The sequence below is a fragment of the Phacochoerus africanus genome, chromosome 5, assembly GCF_016906955.1.
Source record: "Phacochoerus africanus isolate WHEZ1 chromosome 5, ROS_Pafr_v1, whole genome shotgun sequence".
In the NCBI taxonomy this organism is placed as follows: domain Eukaryota; kingdom Metazoa; phylum Chordata; class Mammalia; order Artiodactyla; family Suidae; genus Phacochoerus; species Phacochoerus africanus.
Window position 1 is genome coordinate 88,625,572 of NC_062548.1, and position 24,068 is coordinate 88,649,639.

Sequence of the window (24,068 nt, forward strand, 5' to 3'; positions counted from 1 at the left end):
ACTTAAAAAAGGACTTCTAGTATGACAGTGTGAGGAGCCCTGTGGACATGCTTTCCAGCAAAACTGATGAAAATTAATAAACAATATGCCAATCATTAAAATATCTGGAAATGGTTTTAAGGGCATACAACAAACAAACAAAAACTTTTATTCAAGAAGGTCTGCTAAAACATGGTAAGAAATAAGAGTCTGTGATTGTTGAACCAACACTTATTCTATCTCTCCCCTCTCTTGGGTCAGTGAGATGGAGATTCCAGCTCCAGACTGGCACAGCCAAAAACATAAGGCCCTCTTACTACCTATAGCTCCTAATTAGAAGGTTATTTTCCTAGGAGAAGCTGAAGATCAGAATTTCTCATGCTGTCCCCAACTGCTTATTACTGAGTTTAAATTCTGGGAGTGTGGAATGGTGAGACTTGGGGTGGGTGCTTCTGCCACACAGTCTGCACTTATGAGATGAAATTTCTACCTTGAGCATGACATTACTGAAGATACAAGGGCCCTGTACCCTCTTGCCTTTCTTGGTTTATAGAGCAGAAATTCCACTTTGGGGGGGTGAGCTAAAAGAGACCTGGGGCTGTTGCTCTCCCACTCCAATAAAATGTTCTTTCCTAAATTCAAGGTCACTCAGAGTGAGGTGAACCATCGTCTCACCCTCAGCACCAGGGTGAGTTTCTTGCCTGGGGAAGAAGCAAGCCATGTTACAGAGAGTTCTTAATCTCTTTTCAAAGTAAATGGCGTATTTGATTCAGAGTTTAGAAAAGTTTAAATCTAAGGGCAGTCAAGAAACAGTGGAGACTCTCATGAAAGACAGAGATGAGGTAGAATCATTTAATTCATTGACGATATAGGCTAAACCATTAGCAGGCTCATTTGCAAGAGACAAATGAGGAAAGAGAAAACAGAGAGAAGCCTTTCTGGAAAAAGACAAATAACAAACACTAACCATAGAACTATCTCTAATGCAATCTAGGTTTGATTGAATCTATCTGCAAGGAAGTTATGTCCCAGAGCATTGTTGTAAACAATAGACAGCCAGCCAGTAATTAATGGAGATTAACAGACGAGTATGGATGAGGAAAGTGTCTTACTGAATGCAGTATTATCTCAGGTGACTGTGGGTACACCAAGGCTATATCCTCTGAGAAGCGATAACAAAGCTTTCATACTGCAGAAAGAAATAGACGTCCCCAGAATAACCCAACCAGTTAGCTGGATTCATTATGGAAATTGATCATCTGGTATTAAAATTCATATGGAATTACACAAGACCTAGAAGAGTCAAAAACAACCTTGATAAAGAATAAAATAGTAAAACTCACATTTTCCTATTTCAAAACTTAACTGCAAAGAAATATTAATTAAAACAGTGATACTTTCCAATATGGAACTGGCATAAAGACAGACTTAAAGATCAATGAAATAGAATTGAGAGCTCAGAAATAAACATACGCTTATGGGACCCAACACAGTATTTTCAAAAAATGGTAGGGGGACAATTGGATAAACTCATGCCAAAGAAAGATATTGGACCCTTTTACCTCATGCCATATGCAAAAAATAACTCAAAGTATATTAAAGATCCAAATGTGAGAACTAAAACTATACAACTCTTAGAAGAAAAGATAAGAATAAATCATTTTTAGCTTACATAAAGCTGTTGCTTCTTAATAACAAGAAATAGAGAAGAACTTCAAAATTAAAAACTTTTCTGCTTCAATGAACACTATTATGAAACTTGAGGAATTCCCGCCATGGCTCAGAGAAAGAACCTTACTAGCATCCATGAGGACATGGGTTTGATCCCTGGCCTTGCTCAGTGGGTTAAGGATCCAGCGTTGCCATGTGAACTGAGGTGTAGGTCACAGATGTGGCTCAAATACCGCGTTGCTCTGTCTGCGACGTAGGCCAAATGGCTGCACCTCTGATTCAAACTCTAGCCTGGGAAACTCCATATGCACCACGGGTGTGGCCCTAAAGAGACAAATTAAAAAAAAAAAGGAAAGAAAATTAAATGATCACCACAAAATGGAAGAAAATATTTATAAATCTTATATCTGATAAAGGACTTGCATTTTGAGTACATAGAGAGTTCTTACAGTTAAATTATTAAAAAGACTAACAGTTCAATTTAAATGCAAGCAAAGGATTTGAATAGATAGCTCTCATAATGTCTATAATTATATACTGAGTGTATTAAGAGATGCTGAACATCATTAGCCAACAGAGAAGTACAATTCAATTGTACAATGAGATAACACTTCACATTCACCAGGATGACTAAAATGAAAAATTCAGCAATAAATGTTGTTAAGGATGTAGAGAAATTGGAACCCTCATACATTGCTGGTTGAAATATAAAATAGTGCAACCACTTGGGAAAACAGTAGGGCAATTTCTCAAATTACTAAACATAGAATTACCATATGACCCAATCATTCCACTCCTTTGCCTACACTGAGAAATAAAAATTTTTGTCCGCACAAAACTTGTACATAAATGTTTATAACAACATTATTTTTAAGAGTCAAAAGGCGTAAACAACCTAAATGCCCATTAATTTATAAATGTAATAAAATAGGGAGATCCATACAATGGAGTAGAGTTTGGCCATGAAAAAGCAATGGATTACTGATACATGGTATAATGTGGATAACTTTGAAAACATTGTACTCAGTGAAAGAAGCCAGTCATGGAAGTCCACATATCATATAATTCTGTCTTTATGAAATGCCCAGAAGATGAAAATCTGTAGAGATAGAAAATAGACTAGTGGTTGCTTAGGGGTGGGTGATATGATAGGATGGGATAAGTGGAGAAGACTGTTAGCTCCATGGTATGGATTTTGGTTTTTTTAATGATTAAGATGTTCTAAAATTGTCTGTGATGGTATTTATGCTTATCTGTGAATACACTAACAATTGCTGAATTATACATTTAAAGGGGTAAATTACATGACAGTGAATTATATCTCAACATATCTGTTATAATAAATTCAAAAGCTAGTCAACTTGAAATCCAGTTCAATAAATGATACAATCTACTGGACTGTTCATAGAAATATTCTTGGCTGCACACATACATAGAAATTATTTTAAAATTAAAAATGGCGTAAATGGAGAACATGTTATTAATACACATCTACTCATGCTGACTTTTATACATTTCACTGATAGAAGAATTCAGACTAATTTTTGAGAAACATCTGTATTTAGCAGTGCTTCATTGGATCAAGTCCATCTGACTTAATAAAGGATTTTGCCTAAAGACCATACTCTCATGAATTTCAAGTCTGAATTCACATTTACACAAATAAAGAGAGAAATAATAGTTTTGACCCTGATTTTTGAAGCTATATAACAAATACATTTAACATTTTGGTGGGTCAATTTCCCAATTATTTCCAATGGAAGCAACTTATCATTTTGGCATTCTTAAGAGCAAAGTTTCTGAGTGTAACAGCTTTAATAATGATAAAGAGTAGTCATTATTGAGTGACTAGTGGTGACTGTTAAAAGACAAAGCAGGTACTTCAAAATTTTGAAGAGTTTATTTGAGCAACCATTGATTTTATTTGGGCAGCACCAAACCATAAGTGGCTAGGTACACTCTACCTACAGGAGTTAGCTTCAGGGATTTTTATAAAGAAGTTGCAGAATCAAAGCAAACCGATTATCTGATTGGCTATAGCTTAAGTAGTTGAATTTTTCCTTTCCTATAGACTCTTACTTCTCATTATAGTCTTTTATTTTCCACTTAGAGAAGACTAACATTTCTTTTAGAGTAGGTTTACTATTGATGAACTCTTTTAATTTTTGCTTATCTGAGATGTTCTTTATCTCCCTTTCAATTCTAAAAGATAAACTTACTTTAGTTCTAAAAGATATCTTAAGTTGCAGTTTTTCCCCTTTTCAGCACCTTGAATACATCCTGCCACTCCCTTCTGGCCTGCAAACTTTCTGCAGAAAAGTCAGCTGATATCTTTATGGGGGTCCCCTTGTGTTTGACTCTTATTATCTTGCTGCCTTTAGAATTCTCTCTTTATCTTTAAGTTTTGCCATTTTAATTAGGATATATCTTGGTGTGGGTCTATTTGGGTTCATCTTGTTTTGGACCTTCTGTGCCTCCTGTACCTAGATATCTATTTCTTTCTTTGGATTTAGGATGTTTTCAGTCATAATTTAATCAAGTACATTGTCATCCCCTCTTCACTTTTCTCTTTCTGGGCACCTATAATGCAAATGTTGGTATGCTTGATATTATCCCAGAAATCTCTTAAACTGTTTTCATTTTTAAAATGAAAACAAGATTACAATAGGTACCTATTGTGATCTTGAAGTGGTATCCTTATGTGATAGCTTGCCTATACAGTCTCTGTGTGCCCAGTGGCTTTCTGGATTTGACCCAAACAGAAGTCATGTCTTTCCTCAGGGTGTACTGGCAACCATCACCTTGGTAAGAAGTGAGGGTGGAGATGGAGGGGCTATGGCCTGAGCCAGGTGTAAGAAGAATCTCCTCCCCTGCTCAAGGGTTATCACCACAATGTGGGGTCACATCCCAAGTAACTGGAGCACAAGCCCTGGGGATTTGGTTTAATCTCTCTCTGTTCCTAAGTGTGTGCTCCCCGCCTCTCCCTGCACCAGCAGCCTTTCTCCAGAGTGAAGCAGTGCTAAAGCAAGAGGGGCCAGGATCTTGGCTCATGGCTCATGACAGTGTGAGAGCTGCTGTGGGCCTCTGAAGAGTTTCCTGTCCATATGTCAGGAATGGCATTCCCTGGTCATATGTCTCATTTGACTCTCACCGCCAATCACTACACTCTGCCTCTGTCAACCCTGCCTTCTTGTGGAGCCTCGACACAGGGCAGAAGAAGCCTGCTTAGACCCTTCGTGTGTATCAGGGTGTGGGTTATGGCTATATGACTGTCATCAAGGATAGGGACTACTCCTGATGCTTTGCCTGTGCAGGAGTCAGTAGTGGCCACCTTTGCCACACTCAGATTCAGCCCTGGGTCTGAATCAGCTCTGTGTCCCATGGCTAAGCTCCTTCCCTGGTTGTGGCAGTCCTTGTACCAGTGGGGAGCTGCAAGTTTAAATAAACAAGGATGGGGCATTTGCTCAGCTCAGGCTCGGATGCGTGTGATCATGGGAAACCAGCAGCACAGGGACGGTCTTCCATCTACTCTCTCTGACTGCCTTGGGAGCATTCCAGTGCTTACATACTCCTCACAAACAGCATCCAAGCTTCCTTCAGCCTTCCTGTTAGTTCCCATAGCTGCCCAACCAGCCACCCAGATCATGGGCTTGTCTCCTTGTGTTGGACCTAAGGACTGGAGCATCCAAGATATGGCCCAGACTGCTTACTCTCCAGGGCAGACTCCACTGTGTTTCTCCTTTTTCTTCTGAATCCTGTCCAGGGGTACAAGTCCTGATCTGATCACTTCTCTTTTCTTCCTACCTGATTCATTTTGGATCTTAAAGCCTTGGGTGTGTGTGAGTCTTTCTGCCAGTTTCCAGTGAGAATTGTTCCACATTTAGACTTATGTTTTACCTGCTAATGGGAGGAGGTGAGCTCCACATCCTCCTACTTCACCATCTTGTTTTTCCCTCTATCACAATTTTAGGAAGTTAAGAAGCTTGCCTAAGGACACCCAGCTAGTGGACTAGCAAAACCATTTAGCTGACTAAATACAGGATCCTTAAATGGTAATCATAAAGGTGTACCATTTTTAGTCATTAACGGAGCATCATTTGCTATTTCTAGAACACAGGTAACATCTAGGGCAACATTATGTTTCCTGCTTGAAGCTCAGAAATTATGTATTTATTTAGTCTTTTAGGGCTGTACCCATGGCATATAGAAACTCCCAGGCTAGGGGTAGAATTAGATCTGTAGCCACTGGCCAATGCCGCAGCCACAGCAATGCCAAATCCGAGCTGTGTGTTGTGACCTACACCACAGCTTACAGCAATGCCATATCCTTAGCCCACTGACCAAGGCCAGGCAGGGATTGAGCCTTCATCCTCATGGATACTAATCAGATTTGTCTCCACTGAGACACAACAGGAACTCCTCGGAAATTATACTTAAAGGAAAGAATCCAACACGGAAAGAAAGCAGAAATTGCTGCACAGGGAGTTTCCTGATAGCTCAGCTGGTTAAGGACTCTGCAATGTTTCAGCTTTGGATCAGGTCACTGCTGTTGCATGGATTCAATCCCTGACCCGGGAACTTATGCATGATGAAGGCATGGAAAAAAAAAGAAGTATTGGACAAATCAGTGTTATCTTTTATCAATGAATGACACAAAATTCAATAACTAAAAGTGATCACAGTAATGTATGTTAAGCATTACTGTCTAACATATATATGAAAATTAATAAATATTATGGATTTTAACTTAACTGTCCATGATCTGAGTTAACACATGTTTAAGCAATTCTTACGGCTAGTAATGCAGCTTTTTATTACCAATAATTATCTGAGAAATGATTTATGGGATACAGTGCTTTCATAAAACTGCATAGGATGGTAAAGTCACAGAAGTTAAGGAAAATTTAAAAGCGAAAATTTAAAGTGCTTGAGCGTTCTACTTCCTACATCTCTATTAACATAATGAGAATTAAAAGATTTTCTAAGTTTTAAATGGCAGCACTTGATAATTATATTTGATTTATAGTAAAGTTATATAGTTATATTTTTTCTTTTTAAAGATAAAGACTGATTATTTTTAAGTTATTGGACTATTAAACAAAATATGAAGTGAACTAAAATTACAAAATGATTATTTTAAGGAGGAGTATTATCTCTCATCTTATACAACTAATCTTAAGCAAGGAAAGTGAGATTTAGGAGATGAGTTTTTATAACATACTTAGAAAAATTATTATTTGTTATTTAAAATTCTGAACATGTCTTAAACTGATATGTCAAAACTAATGTATGCTTTTCCTAGAAAATGAATATATTTCAGTGTAAAATCTCTCATCTAAAATTGTATTAGAAAAGAAAAATGTAGATAATATCTTTTATAAATATGTTATGTACAATAAAGTAGATATTAATGATTTGGGAGAATTCTTAATATAACTGACTTTCTTATTCAAATACAATTCCTTATTCTTATTTCTAAGACATACAAAATATTAAATTGCTCTAAAATTGTTGCTATTATTCATTGGAAATATATGATGACATATATTTCAGAATATTTCTATAATGACACAAGTATTATAAAGGCTTGAATAGAAGTTTCAGATGAAATAAGCTATGCACAAAAGCATAAGCAGAGGCTCTAAAATGCCATTTCTCTAATAAGGACTTATTGTCATAAGTTATAACTGTAGTCAGTTATAACTAGGAAAGGTTCTTTCTGGTAAACAGCAGTGGAAATATAAGAGGACAAGGATGTATAGAGGGCAAAATTTTGAAATATGTTGAATTTTAGATATCTATGAAACATAAAGTTGGGGCTTTTCAGTAGGTAAATAAAAATATAGGTCTGGCATAGGTAAAGTTTAATCAAGGGCTAAAATTCAGATTTCTCCAAGTCTGGAAATTGGGCTGTAGATTGATTGTCTGTTACAGGTTTGGTAATTTTCAAAATGAGTCCTGCAAAAAAACGGCATACTGGGTTGAGTGGTTACCAATGGCAACTGAAAGGAGTGGTCAATATATGAAATCTAGCAATAAGAAAATGGGCTTATAAAAAAAGGATGAGCATTAGAGAAAATGGGATAAATTAGAGAACCAATGGGCTCAATGCCATGGAAGAGTAGCAATATTAAATACACAGAAGGGAGATTTAAAGGAAGCTGTGTTACAAGCTGAGGTAGTTATTCTAGATGATCCTCAGGATCAAGTTATTCCATGCTACCCCAAATATATTGATGATATACTGTCAAGGATCTGAGAGTCTGAGACATTGGACATACCATCTGATTTGGACATATATGGCAATAAGGTGAAGAGGAAGACTTTAAATTAGGAATCATAGTCTGGATGAATTGGAGTCAGTATATGAAAATGAGGAGGTTTCTTATTTGCAAAGTCTGCAATTATACAGATCCAGTCCTGCTGCTGAATTAGTGAATGAGCTAGTTCATGTGATTAATTTTTTTGCTCAGTCATATAAATGCAGATATTTCGAATGTTCAGTTCAACTGTAGTCAAAACAGTTTCCAAAGCTTTCAATATAGCTTCTTCAAAATCTAAGCTTCTTAATAGCAGGAGTGGGGTTTGTTATGAAAGACTGCTAGATTTAAACAGTGAAATGATACCCAAAAGAGAATTCCCAACTGCAGTAGAAGACCTACCTTTGGAACCTCTTTGTGATTCCTGTGAGTACATGTGTCTTAACTGAAATCAAATTTCGATACATTTGCTGTGCCTCTGAAGTCTTCTGGTAAACTACTTCATGCCAATTAAATCTAAATTCTAAAAAGACCTTGGAAAAGCATAGAAAGTTTGAAAATCTCTTATTAACACCAGTTGGAGCTAATTGACTTAAAGTAAAAGGGCCTAAATATTTCAAAGTCTGATAAACAGGAAGAAAAGAAGAGTCAAATAAGGAAAAATTTTACTTGAGGTAACGTATCTTATTTGGGTCACTGTGTATTTCTTACTGTCAGTTGAGCATGACAATTTTAACAAGGTTAGAACTCACCAGAAGTAAGTGAAAGTTTATTTCAACAAAGAGATGGTCCACCTTATATTCCTCAGATACGTACTCACAAGTCACCTGTCCAGTTCATCATACAGATGTTACAACAATGATGATTTCACATATGCATTGGCAATTGCTGCAATTTCTCAAACATTAGATGCGTGTGAGGTTAAAAGATGAAAAAAGTAGGGGAAAAGATATGTTTTGATGTATTTTGCAACTGCTCAAAGATGACAAAGAAGATTTGAGTCACCCAACAGAGGAAGTGGATTGTCATTTATCTTTAATTTATCCCATCTGCCAATATCCATCTCAATTAGCTAAATATAGCACCATGTCCATCAACTACCATCAGCATTGTTAGACTGTTTTGTTACTTCTCTCAGTGAGAAAATTCTTCACCTTGAGTGTTTAAATTTTTTTAAATTTTTGGAGTTCCCATCGTAGATCAGCGGAAGTGAATCTGACTAGTATCCATGAGGATGCAGGTTCTATCCCTGTCCTCACTCAGTGGGTTAAGGATCCAGCATTGCCACAAGCAATGATGTAGGTCACAGATGCCCCTCTGATCTGGTGTTGCTGTGGCTGTGGTATAGGCGGGCAGGTACAGCTCTGATTTGACACCTAGCCTGGGAATGTCCATATGCCTCGGGTGCATCCCTAAAAAAAAATACAAAAAAATTTTTTTTAATTTTTTATTTAGGTATAGTTGGTTTACAGTGCTGTTTGAATTTGTGCTATACAGCATAGTGACCCAGTCATACATATATACATTCCCTTTCTTATATTATCTTCCATCATCTGGACATAATTCTCTGTGCTATACAGTAATACCTCATTGTTTACCCATTCTTAATGTAATAATTTGCATCTACTAATGCCAAAATCCCAGTCCATCCAACTCCCTTTCACTGCCTTGGCAACCACAGTCTATTCTCTATGTCTGTGAGTCTGTTTCTGTTTTATCAATAGGTTCATTTGTGCCATATATTAGATTCTACCTGTAAGTGATGCCATGTGGTATTTGTCTTTCTCTTTCTGACTTACTTCATTTGGTGTGATAATCTCTAGCATTATCTATGTTGCTGCAAATGGCATTATTTCATTCTTCTTTATGGATGAGTAGTATTCCATTGTACATAGGTACCACTTCTTCATAATCCATTCATCTGTCAATGGACTTTTAGGTTGTTTCCATGTCTTGGCTATTGGGAATAGTGCTGCAATGAACATAGCATATATATTTTTGAATTATATTTTTTCTAGATATTTGCCCCAGGAGTGTGATTGCTGGATTATATGGTAGTTCTCTTTTTAATTTTCTGAGGAACCTCTATACTGTTTTCCACAGTGGCCCACCAGCAATGTTAGAGGGTTCCCTTTTATTCACACCCTTTCCAGCATTTGTATTTGTAGACTTATAAATGATGGTCATTCTGACAGGTGTGAGGCGGTACCTCATTGTAGGTTTTTTTTTTTTCTTTTTCAATTTTTAGGCTGCACTCATGGCATCCCAGGCCAGGGGTTGAATCAGAGCTACAGCTGCTGGCCTACACCACAGGCACAGCAACGCCAGATCTGACCCATGTCTGCAACCTATACCACAGCTCATAGCAATGTGGGATCCCCGACCCACTGAGTGAGGCCAGGGATTGAATCCACATTCTTATGGATACTAGTCAGATTCATTTCCACGGAGCCACAATGGGGACTCCCTCACTGTAGTTTTGATTTGCATTTCTCTAATAATGCAAATCATGTGCTTACTGGCCATCTGCATATCTTCTTTGGAGAAATGTATGTTTAGGTCTTCTGCCCATTTTTCAATTGGGTTGTTTGTCTTTTTGTTGCTTAGTTGTATGTGTTGTTTGTATACTTTGGAGATTAAGCCCTTATCAGTTGCATCGTATGCAACTATTTTGTCCCATTCCATAGGTTGTCTTTCAGTTGTTTATTTTTTTTTATGGTTTCCTTTGCTGCTCAAAAGCTTGTAAATTTGATTAGGTCTTATTTGTTTATTTATTCTTATTTCTATTTCCATGGGAGATTGAACTAGAAAAAACATTTGTATTATTTATGTCAGAGAATGTTTTGTCTATGTTCTCTTCTAGGAGTCTCATGGTATCATGGTCTTATGTTTAAGTCTTTAAGCCATTTAGAGTTTAATTTTGTGCATGGTGTGAGTGTGTGTTTAAGTTTCACTGATTTACATGCAGCTTTCCAGGTTTCCCAGAACTACTTGCTGAAGAGACATTTTTCCATTTTATATTCTTGCCTCCTTTGTCAAAGATTAATTTGTCATAGATGTCTGGGTTTATTTCTGGGCTTTCTCTTCTGTTCTATTGATCTGCATGTCTGTTTTTGTACTAGTACCACACTGTCATGATGACTATAGTTTTGTAATATTGTCTGAAAACTGGGAGAGTTATGCCTCCTGCTTTGTCATCTTGAGTGTGTGAGTTTGATTTCTGCTTTAGTAAATAGTGGTACTGTACAGTTTTGGAGGGGGATATATATATATATATAGTACCCTATTCAAATAAATGTTCATGGAACAAAAAGTTGCAGTGTCATCTCAAATCTGGCCAGTCTCTTAAACTTTGTTGTACTGAAATAAAATCTGAAAAAGATTATATGAAACAGTCACCTGATAACATAATGGCATAATTTCTAGAATGTTTAATAAACTAAATTTCTAAACATGTTGAAAAGGCTGTCAAGATAATTTAAATTCTTAGATAAAAAACAGGATCCAAAGTTCTGTTTATAGATATGTGGAGAGAACACTGTGCTTGTTTCCTGACCTTCTATCAAATAAGAGAAATAAACGTCATTTGGAAAGCTTTTTTCCTAAGGCAAGGGCTATAGACAAAATAAAAGAACCGTTGTAGTTAGGATGACCCTGTGAGGTTCTTCCAGGTCTGTGATTCACTCTCAAGCAACCTCAAGACCTGGAATGTGTATATTAATATTATGCTATCCGTAGTGTCAGCCTGACAAGGACAAAGAAGGTTGATAATCATTTATGATTTATATGAAAAGAGACAGCCATCCAGAGCAGTTATACCGTTCTGAGGCCTTTTGTTCTTGAACAGTTTTAGCCAGCTTTGCTTAACATAAACATTCTATTTGTCACACTGTGTTCAGCAATATTTTAAAATCATAATTCCAGTAATTAAGATATCCCTTCTACCTTGTAATTTTCAAATTGATGTCAGTAAACATAAGGCATACAAAGAAAAATAAACATCTCTATCATTTAAGCAGATAACTGATATTAAAATGTATTATTAAATATTTTAGAACATAAATGAGCTCATGGCTACCTCAAAATCTTGGTTTATTCTCTTTCCAAAATATTTTCTCCTGGTATGATTTCTTACCCAGGTTTAGGTTTTTTTCCCTGCTTCCTCATCACCCCCACCCCTGCAAAATACTTAGAGCTGAAAGTGCCGTGATTCCAATGAATCATTATTTTTAAGTCAAACTGAGCATTTATGATAGTGAAGAGGAAACATAAATTGGATAGTATTCCTTCAGGCTTGATGCCTTTTGAGTTTCCTTTTCCACTCAAGTGAGCTAACTTGGCAGGTGGGAAAATATATATTTGAAACATTTTATAAAATAAAAGCATTTCCAAGAGATTTAGCTATTTAGAAATATTTGGTGCCAAAGGGAATCATCTTTTAGTTTTGTTTACTGAGTACTTTGTTCATGTGTTATGATATAAGACTATAAAATACAGTTATTAAAGAAGGTCTTAAGAGTTTACTATCTGAAAGAGGAGACATTCATCATTGATAGAGTACTTATTGTATGACAGGCACTAATTTAAGCATTTTACAAACATTAATATATTTAATCATTCTAATGACCCTAAGATTCAAGTATTATGTTACATTTTTGCATTAAGGACAAAGAGATACAGATAGTTTGAGTGACTTACTCAAGGCACCAACTAGGTTGACAGCTAACAAATTAGGTTATTGCAGGAATTTTAGAGATAAAATATATGGTATCATTTTTCCACCTTTTTGAGTTATAAATAAAGAAATAGAGTCAAGTGGATGTATAAAATAATCAACTTGTTACTTATAATGCCTATGTTTATGAACATGGTATTAAGTCTGTTAGACAAAGAGTTTGATCGTACTTTAACCCTAAATTGGACACATTAATCTAGTCACTGTCTCTGGCAGGGTTTAAAAGTCAATAATTTCTAGGGTCATCTGCTTGAAAAATATATGTCATAAAAGAGTAGAATAGAATATATGTCCTCTGCAGGCAGGTGGATCACAAAGAAAATACAAAGACAAAGAGAATGGAGGAAGGGGCCAAACCATATTCCTATGTTAGTTTATTATTCCTATAAAAATTCACCACAACTTATTAGCTTAACATATCTCCTGTTCATTATCTTATACTTTTGGAGTTCAGAGATCCTAGAATGAAGGTATTGGCAAGGCTACATTCTTTGTGCAGGTTCTAGGAATAATATATGTCCTTGCCTTTTCTAGCTTCTGAGGTCACCTACATGCCTTAGCTCACATCCTCTTCCTCATCTTCAAAAGTTCATCACTCCATCCTCTACCTCCCTTGTCACATTGTCTTCTCCCACTTTGACCTCTCTTGCCTGCCTTTTATGAAGACGCTTGGGACTACATTGAACTCACCTAGGTAATCCAGGTTGATATTGTCAGGATCCTTAACTTAATCATATTTTTAAAAATTTTTCTATTACTCAATGAATTTATTGCATTTATAGTTGTACAATGATCATCACAATCCAATTTTATAGGATTTCCATCCCACAACTGCATCGCATCCCCCCACTCCCCAAACTGTCTCCTTTGGAAACCATAAGTTTTTCAAGTCTGTGAGTCAGTATCGGTTCTGAAAAGAAGTTCAGTCTGTCCTTTTTTCAGATTCCACATGTCAGTGAAAGCATTTGATGTTGGTGTCTCATTGTCTGACTGACTTCACTTAGCATGATAGTTTCTAAGTCTATCCATGTTGTTAAAAATGCTGGTATTTCGTTCCTTTTAATGGCTGAGTAATATTCCATTGTGTGTATGTACCACATCTTCTTTAGCCACTCCTCTGTCAATGGACATTTAGGTTGTTTCCATATCTTTGCTATTGAAAATACTGCTGCAGTGAACATCAGAGTACATGTGTCTTTGCGAGTCATGGTTTTCTCTGGGTCGATGCCCAGGAGTGGGATTGCTGGATCAAATGGTAGTTCTATTTTTAGTTTTCTGAGGAATCTCCATACTGCTTTCCACAGTGGTCGCAGGCATTTACATTCCTACCAACAGTGTACTAGGGTTCCTTTTTCTCTACACCATCTCCAGCACTTATTGTTTGTAGACTTTGTGATGATGGCCATTCAGGCTGGTGTAAGGTAATACCTCATAGTGGTTTTGATTTGCATTTCTCTAATAATGAGTGATGTTCAGCATCTTTTCATGTGTTTTTTGGCCATCCATGTCTTCTCTGGAGAATTGTCTGTTTAGATCTTCTCCCCATTTTTTGATGGGGTTGTTTTTTTTTTCTTTTTTTTTTGTTATGGAGATGCAGAAGGTGTTTATAAATTTTGGAGATTAATCCCTTGTTGGTTGATTCATTTGCAAAGATTTTCTCCCATTCTGTGTGTTGTCTTTTCATTTTGTTTAGGGTTTCCTTTGCTGTGAAGAAACTTTTAAGTTTAATTAGGTCTCATTTGTTTGTTTTTGTTTTTACTGTAATTACTCTAAGAGGTGGGTCTGAGAAGATGTTGCTGTCGTTTCCTTTTCAATAAGTGGTTCTGGGAAAACTGTACAGCCACATGTAAAAGAATGAAATTAGAACACTCCCTAACACCATACACAAAAATAAACCCAAAATGGATTGAAGACCTAGATATGAGACCAGACATTATAAAACTGTTAGAGGAAAACATAGGCCAAACACTCTCCAACATAAATTTAATCATATTTGAAAAGTGCCTTTTGTCATAAAAGCAACATGCTCATAGTTTCCAGGGATTAGAATGTGGACATGTTTGGATGGGGCTGTTATGTCTAACACATCTCAAATTCACCACAAGGAAGGAGTGAATACAAGAATAAAGGTGTAAAAATTATTATTCTAGTGTAGCTTTCTTCAAATGGTATCCCAATGTTACAGGAAAGAGATCCTCTCCCTAGTCAACATTTTGTAGTGCATGGTTCCTTTCTCAGTGGACTTTACTATTAAACTCATTATTAACCAAAGCCATCTTGTTGCTCTTAGAACAGGAAATCAGGAGTACTCTATTAACCTAATTTCTAATCACCAGCTAAGTTGTTTTATATGTCTTTTTTGGAACAAGATGTATTCCACTGTTGAAAGTGGGGTATTGAAGTTTTCAAGTATCATCATTGAATTATGTATTCACCTTTTTTACTTCCATGAGTTTTTGCTTCATATATTATTGGTTTCTGTTAGGTGCACATATGCTCATGATAGCTATATTTTCATGATGGTTTGGCCCTTTTCACATTATATAATGTCTTATTTGTCTCTCTCTAGTAATGGTAGTTAAAACTGATGAATGCTTACTATATTCCAGGCACAGACTAAGTAAGTATTATTTGTGGTTCATTTACAATTGCATAATATTGAGACTGTAAAATGAATTATATTTTTTCTTTGGTTTTATTGAAAAATAATTTTCAGTGGCATTTTTTTCTTTGCGCTATTCAAGATGATATTAAATATTTCCTTGTGCAGAAGTATTTTTCATGTTTCATTTTGGATTATTTTATTTGTTTACTGATTTTGAACAATCTGAGGTCTATCCCAGACCCAAGTTTGCTATCAAGTGAAGAAGTGGGTTTCCCTTAAGCTTTGGTCAATGTTAACTTGTATATTTGTGTTAGAAACAATTCACCTTAAAATATAGAAAATTTAATTATAAATTTAGTTTCAAAACCAGTGAAATTAAACAGATTTACACTAGATTCCTTTTGTTTGTTCAGCAAATTTCTTTTCTGATACATTTGATCCTAAAATAACTGCCCAGATTATACAACCAAAAGCCGTATTTCTCGCCAAGTTTTGCTATTAGTTATATTTCTCTATTCTTCCCAAACTACAAAAATTTCTTTAAAAATCAGCATTTCATGTCCTTCATCCCCTCAAAATATGAGTAGCAACACAAATCTACACTTACTGTCTAGTGTTTGTGTGTGTGTGTGTGTGTGTGTGTGTGCGCGCGCACGCGTGCATGCGTGCATGTGTGTTACAATTTAGGGATGAATGCCCATGTAGAGATTTGGATGGATGTGAAATGACTTCAGGTAGAGAAAACAGTCGTTCTTCCTGAATGAAAATGAAAAGGGGATGGTTTGATGATTCTAGGATTATAAACTGGGAGGCAGATGAAAAACTGTATAAATACAGTGTTAACTTTTATTTTGGCAACCAAATAATATAAGTAATTTTCTGAATTTCCCCATAAAACTTCTTCAATTATGGCAATTCTGAGTCCTCTCAGGAGGAAAATAAGTACCCCCCAACTGATTGAGATTTTAAATTCCATTCTATTCATCTCCTCCCTGGTGAAATGTTTACTAATAGATTTATTTTCACATTGATTTTCCCTTCCCCAATCTTTTGAAATTTTTGTCTTCTTCTATCCCTATTTTAACATACAGTTTTCGTGAAGGATTTTAATTGTCACCATTTTTGAGATTCCAAAATTATTAATTTACCGTGCTCAATTTTACATGTAATTTTGATTAGATATTTTCTATGATAATAAAAACATAATATATGATTTAAAGTTAATATAAATTAATTTTATTTTCACTGTTAGGACAGAGAGAAAAATATATAAATACAGTTTTAATTTCAGTTATTTTGGCAACCAAATGAAATGTTATTTTAAATAGAACAGATCAAATTAATTAGTAAATTATTACCTGTCTCACTGAGACTAAGAAATTCTAAATCAATATTTTTTTTATTTCTCATAAGGTTTACTTTTTTAAAAAAAGTATTTCATTGAATTGCAAAATGCAACTCTTTATTATGTATTATTTTTTGTGTTACAGAACAATAAAGCAGTATTTGTCAGCAAACATCCATATACTTGCTGCCGCCTCTGTCTTATTTTCAGAATGAAAATCATCCAGAGATAATAGACTCCAGGGAGAAAGTAAACAAATTATAGAGGAACAACACAATTCCTCAGTGCAAGTTGGCAGCATGGATTCTACATGCAAAGCTTGTTACACTGTGGTGAGAAATCTGCAGAGGGGCCATTATTTTTTGTCAGGGGTAACATGAGCAGGATGTAAAAGGTCGATACTCAGTCCTGACAAATTGAACTTAATATTTTGTTTAAAAATAGCATTGATCAGAGTAGGAGCAAAAATAGCACTGATCAGAGTAGGAGCGGATTTTGAGAGAGATAATGTGCAGGTTTGTCACATTGTTTTGTGAGTTTGTATATATACCCTCTATCCTACGTGGGTTACAGGAGTGAAAAAAAAAAAAAAAAGAATCTGGATTTCAGTTCATAAGCTCTGAATTTGAGTCCTAGCTCTTATATTAGTAAATAGCTAGGTAACTTAATCACTTTTAATATCCACATCATTTTGTTGAATAAAGAAAGTAGTGATAGCATATCATTGAGAAGGCTAAAAAGAGGCAATGTACACAAAATTTCCAGATGAAGAGGGAAATAAAGACTTAAATACTACTTGAGCTCCATCATGTGTATGGGGATATTGCCAGAAATAACTTGCAAGGGTGTATATGAATATGGGCAAAATTCACAGTACTGTTGTAAGAAAGTAGTCATTTAAAATTGTGTGGGGAGTTCCCATTGTGACTCAGAAGGCTAAGAATCCAATGTACTGCCCATGACGATGCAGGGTCAATACTTCACTTTGCTCACTGGGTTAAGGATCAGTGTAGCTACAAGCCAAGGCATAGGTTGTAGATGGGGCTCAAACTGGTGTTGCTATGGCTGTGGTGTACACCAGCAGCTGCAGTTCTAATCTGATCCCTAACCCAGGAACTTCCATATGCCACAGGTACAGCCCTAAAAATAAAGAAAGAAAGAAAGAAAGAAAGAAAGAAAGAAAGAAAGAAAGAAAGAAAGAAAGAAAGAAAGAAAAAAGAAAGAAAGAAAGAAAGAAAGAAAGAAAGGGGTTTGGATTTAAGCTACAGGTAATAGAACTGTAGCAAATAAAATTGGAAAAGAACATTGCTCCAGGGAGTTCCTGCCATGGCACAGCTCAAATGAATTGGACCAAGAACCATGACGTTGTGGGTTCAATCCCTGGCCTTGCTCAGTGGGTTAAGGACCTGGTGTTTCCATGAGCTGTGTTGCAGGTCACAGATGTGGCTTGGATCCTGCATTGCTGTGTCTGTGACATAGGCCAGCAGCTGTAGCTCTGATTCGACCCCTAAGGGTGGGATGGGAACCTCCATATGTCACAGGTGTGGCCCTAAAAAGCAAAAAAAAAAAAAAAAAACAGTTATCCAGACCATAAATGCTCTTGAGTGCTAGACTAAAGAAAGTTGATTTCATTTAACAGAAAATCAAAAATGGACTTACTTCACTCAATATTAGAATCTCTAGTTCCATCCAAAGAGAAAGATATCACTTATAACTGGAATCTAATGTATGGTACAAATGAACATTTCCCCAGAAAAGAAAATCATGGACATGGAGAACAGACTTGTGGTTACCAGTGGGGAGGGAGATGGGGAGGGAGTGGGATGGATTGGGAATTTGGGGTTAGTAGATGCAAGCTGTTGCTTTGGAATGGATAAGCAATGAGATCCTGCTGTATAGCACTGGGAACTATATATCTAGTCACTTATGATGGAGCATGATAATGTGGGAAAAAAATGTATACATATATGTGCAACTGGGTCATCTTGCTATATAGTATAAAATTGACAGAACACTATAAACCAGCTATAATGGAAAAAATAAAAATCATTATAAGAAATAAAAAAAAAGAAAAGAAAAAATGGAAATCTATTCTGTAGGAAATGAGAAGCCAGAGACTAGTATGATAATTAGGGTGTTAAAATGACAAAATGGAAAAAAATAACCAGCGAATGTTATATTATATTTGAGGCAAATAAAGTTCAAGTTATCTTAATGGAAGTGGGAATAGATTTTTTTCTTTTTTTTTATAGTATATTTGATCACAGTGTTGTGTCAGTCTCTGCTGTACAGTATACTGACCTAGTTACACACACACATATATATTCTTTTTCTCATACTGTCTTCCATCTTGTTCTATCACAAGAGATTGGATATGGTTCCCTGTGCTGTACCTACAATGAATAGGATCTCATTGCTTATCATTCTAAATGTAATAGTTTGCACCCATAAACCTCAGATTCCTTGTTCATCCTACTCCCTGATCTTGGCAACCACAAGCTTGTTCTCTATGTCAGTGAGTCTGTTTCTGTTTTGTAGATAGGTTCATTTGTGCCATATTTTAAATTCTATGTATAAATGATATCATACGGTATTTGTCTTTCTCTGTCTGACTTCATATACTATGAGAATTTCTAGTTGCATCCATATTGCTGAAAATGATTATTCTATTTTTTATGGCTGAGTATTATTCCATTTTATATATGTACCAGTTCTTCTTAATGTATAATCTATCAATGGACATTTAGGTTGTTTCCATGTCTTGGCTATTGTGAATATTGCTAAAAGGAACATGGTGTTCATGTATCTTTTTGAATGATAGTTTTGTCTGGATATTTGCCCAGGAGTATGATTGTTGGATGATATGGTAGTTCTATATTTAGTTTTAGGAGGAACCTCCATACTGTTTTCCATAGTGGTTGTACCAATTTACATTCCCACCAACAGTGTAAGAGGTTTCCCTTTCTTCCACACCTTCTCCAGCATTTGTCATTTGTACCCATATTAATTATGGGAATTTTGACTGGTGTAAGGTGGTGCCTCATAGTATTTTTACTTTTTCTCTGATAATTAGTGATTTGAGCAATTTTTCATGTGTGTGCTGCCCATCTGTATGTCTTTTTTGAATAAATGTCTACTTAGATCTTCTACCCATTTTTCAATTGTGTTGTACATAGTGATTGTTGTTGAGTAATATCAGATGTTTGCATATTTTGGAGATTAAGCCCTTGTTGGTTTCATCATTTGCAAAGATTTTCTCCCATTCTGTAGGTCATCTTTTTTTTTTTAAATGAGTTCCTTTACTATGGAAAAGCTTTTGAATTTAATTAGGTCCCACTGGTTTATTTTTGTTTTTACTGTCACTATTCTAGGAGGTAGATCAAACAAAATGTTGCTGCAATTTATGTTAAAGAGCATTCTTCCTATGTTTTCCTCTAGGAGTTTTATATTGTCTGGACTTATATTTATGTCTTTAATCCATTTTGACTTTATTTTTGTATATGGTGTTAGAGAATGTTTTCATTTCATATTTTACTTGTAGCTCTCCAGTCTCCCAGCACCACTTATTGAAGAGACTGTCCTCTTCCACCGAATGTTATTGACTCCTTTGTCATAAATTAATTGACCATAGGTGCTTGTGTTTATTTTTTGACTTTCTGTCCTTTACCATTGATCTATATTTCTGGTTTTGTGCCAGTACCACAATTTTTATAACTGTAGCTTTGTAGTATAATCTGAAGGCAGGAAGCCTGATTCCTACAGTTTCACTTTTCTTTTTCAAATTTTCTTTTACTATTCGGGGTCTTTTGTGTTTCTATGCAAATTTTAAAATATTTTGTTGTAGTTCTGTCTTTGGCAATTTGATAGGAATTGTATTGAATCTGTAGATTGCCTTGGGTAGTACAGTCATTTTAACAATATTGATTCTTCCAGTCCAAGGTCATTGTGTATCTTTCATCTATTTGTGTCATCTTTGATTTCTTTTATCAGCATCTTATAGTTTTCAGAGTACGGATCTTTTGTCTCTTTAGGTAGGTTTATTCCTAGGTATTTTGTTCTTTTTGATGCTATGATAAATGTGATGGTTTCCCTAACATCTCTTTCTGAAATGCAATTGATTTGTGTGTATTAATATTGTATCCTTCAACTTTACCAAATTCATGGACAAGGGCTAAATGTTTTCTGGTAGTGTCTTTAAGATTTTCTAGATATAGCATCATGTCATCTGTAAACAGTGATAGTCTTACTTATTTTCCAATTTGGATTCATTTTATTTATTTATTTTTAATTTTGTTATAGTTGATCTACGATGTTCTGTCAATTTATCCTGTAAGGATTCATTTTATTTCTATTTCTTCTCTGATTTCCATGGCTAGGACTTCCAAAACTAGGGAATGGAGTTTTTAGAAAATATTGAGAATTTGGAACTTAACTAGTATAATCATTCTCATTTATTAGGTGATTACCCTGTGCCAAGAATGCCACATACATTATTTAATCTTTTCTTCATGTCAAGCATAGAGAAGAGCTATGGATCCATTTTGAATAGGTAGATGAAGCCCAAGACCACATATTTGGGGAGCTAGGGCAGAAATTTGAACTCAAGCTGTCTCCCTACAGAGCTGCTACTCTTAGCAATCATTCTATTACAGAGCCTTATCACTCACAGAGAGGCATAATTCTGACATGACAGCAGTTTTCCAGCCTAAGTGACTAAGAAGATGCAGGTGTAACTACAGAAAAAATGGCATAGTGAAATAAAGAGAGATTAGTGCATCTGTTTTTGGTATTTTGATTTTTAGCCTTATGGATTAAAAAAGTGGAGATGTGGAAGTGCAGAATGAATTCAGAAAAGTGTGGAAATATATGCATCAGAATTTTCTAAAAGGAGGTGATGGAGGATTCCAGGAAAGTGCTTGATAAGAAAGAGTGAACAGAGGAAAAGGTGGCCAAGGGCAAGTCTTTAGGAGAATCAGAAAGGCTGTTACAATTGCAGCATGAAACATAACCATAATTTCACATCAGAGAATTTAAACATCTTCTAAAGTAGCAATTCTCTCCTACTCGGAGAAGCCACTGCACTGCAGGGCACCGTAAGCCTGTAAATCAATTACATTCGAATTACAAAGTCAAACGGCATCTGTTCCCCTCATGACATAAAACCTGCTGAAGATGAAGAGTCTCTGACTGGAATAAGTTAAATTGTTTATAAGTTGCTATTCCACTGAGCTATTTTTTTCACATAGTTTCAATAACATTCAGGCAGATTTGGGGCTTGGAAGTGTCCTTAGAGATCACCTGGTCTAACACTCTTATTTTATAAATAAAAAATCTGAGCCTCAGAAAGGTGACCCCAGGTCATGAAGCAAGCTTTCCCACAAATGGGTTCATTTATATTTACAGTCACTAAATGTTTGGGGACCAAGCAGTTTGTATTTCATACAGACATTTACCTGAGAGTATTATTAAGAAGTGTTTTCTATAATATGTGGGCATAAAGTTTATTGAGACTTTAATTTCTGTACATTTTTCTCTGACTTTACTAAGAATGTAGCCATCATTTTGTTACATTTGTTATATTCCCCAGGAACATGTTGGTTGCAGGGATGAAAGCAGAAATTGACTACAAACAAATTACTTTCATGTCTTTTAAGAAAATTTTGAAGGGAAAAAGAGAGGTATGTTCAGCTGAGAGAAGGGAAAAGTGAAACAGGAGAAGGGAAAAAAAGATGAGGAATTGGCTGTGGGAAAAACAGTCAGATATGTGCCTAAGGGCTTAGAGCACTTTCCAGAAAACCCCCACTGAGTCTCTGCCCAAAAAGAAATGATTAATGTTCTATATTTCTTCATTTTACCAAATTTCCTCTCTGCTCTTCTGCATGGTCTCTCTAAACACTCTGATTTCTATGCCTGTTATCCTATAATCTAGGAAAAGTAGTTACCTTTCCAAATCTCATTTTTTCTTCAAAAGGTTTCTATATAGACCCAATAGTATTAATCATGAACGCTACAGAGTTTGAAAAAAATGCATTCAATATAATTATTTTGTTCTTGATGCAATGTTAATTTACTCTAAATAATTTTAATTTGAATAATACTTTATTAAATTTATTATTATCATTAATATTCCTCCCAAATATTCATAGATGTTTATATTTAGGAAAGTGAGTCATGTACAGTCACAACAAATATCACACCCGGGATTGCAGACAACTCTATTCAAAAAGAACAGAAAAACAACCCAAGATATGTCATCTTTATAAGGTGTCAAAGAAGCAATTTAAGCAACTTCCTTTGAATTAGGAAATTGGAATTAATAGATATAAATAATAAGTCGAAATTCAGAAAAGAAAAATGATACTTTTGGAAGATTCTACAAATCAATTAGTGTTGTAAAAATTAATATTTATAACCAAAACCACATAGAAATGTTGAATTTATTTTGGCACACTGAAGGGGGATTAACTTTTATGAGAATGGTTAGAATAAATGAGTAGTTAAGGAAAAATTAATTATATTTGAATTTATTTCTTCTTGGGAATTAAAGCCAGAGCAGAGAATTTAAGAATAATTCAATACTGTTTAATGGACACAGTTCTTAACATGGAGCACAATTAAGAATCTTTAAAAAAATATAGGACCTCAACTCTAAACCAAATAAATGAGACCCTGTGGATATGAAATCCAGAATTGGTGTTGTTAAAACTTGCCAGACATTTCTCACTGTGGCCAGGTCAAGCACTACTCATTTTGAGATATTTAATGGTGGATGGGAGTAGGACCATAGGCAGAATAACAGCCTCCAAATATTTTCACAAACCTATCTCCAGAGTTTATGAATGTGTAACTTGATATGACAAAAGGGACTTTACATATGTAGTAAAGGTAAGGGTTTTGAGATGGCAAGATTATCATGGATTATTTAAAAGAGACCAATAGAATCCAAGGGTCCTTGAAAAATGGAGGAATGCTGGACCAAAGTGACATGAGGGGCAGGGGATGGTATCCATGGCAGATACTGGCCTCACAGTGCCTCTCATGATGAGAAATGTGTTCTGGGTCTTCATAGGCTGCCTGGGTCATCCCTAAGGGTCCTAACCTTTATCATCACCATGTTGATTACATGTTCAGTTTGCCTCTATCTCTTTTGACTGATTGCAATTCTGCCCAACTCAACCCTCTCTTTGGACCACAGCTGATAAAGGAAACTGTCTGTTACCTCAAGCATCATTGGCCTTGAGGAAGAAGACCTGCACACCAGTCATTAAGTCACAAAAGAATTCCTCTAGATTCAAAAGTCACCTCTATACCCAATGCCTTCCTTGACTCACCTATTCTGGCCATCAGATACATTAAATATTCACATGACATTTGAATATCTTATTCTACAATGTTCCTACTTTTTTTCCTGTCAAATTTTGTATACTTTGATGACTTTTGTGCCTATTTAACTTAAACTGTGCTATTTCCATA

At 35.5% G+C, this 24,068-nt stretch overlaps 1 pseudogene; it reads left to right on the forward strand.

The window, feature by feature from the left end:
• The first annotated feature begins 23,603 nt into the window (after positions 1 to 23,603).
• LOC125126838 (V-type proton ATPase subunit e 1-like) lies at positions 23,604 to 23,835 on the forward strand (annotated as a pseudogene).
• Positions 23,836 to 24,068: the final 233 nt, after the last annotated feature.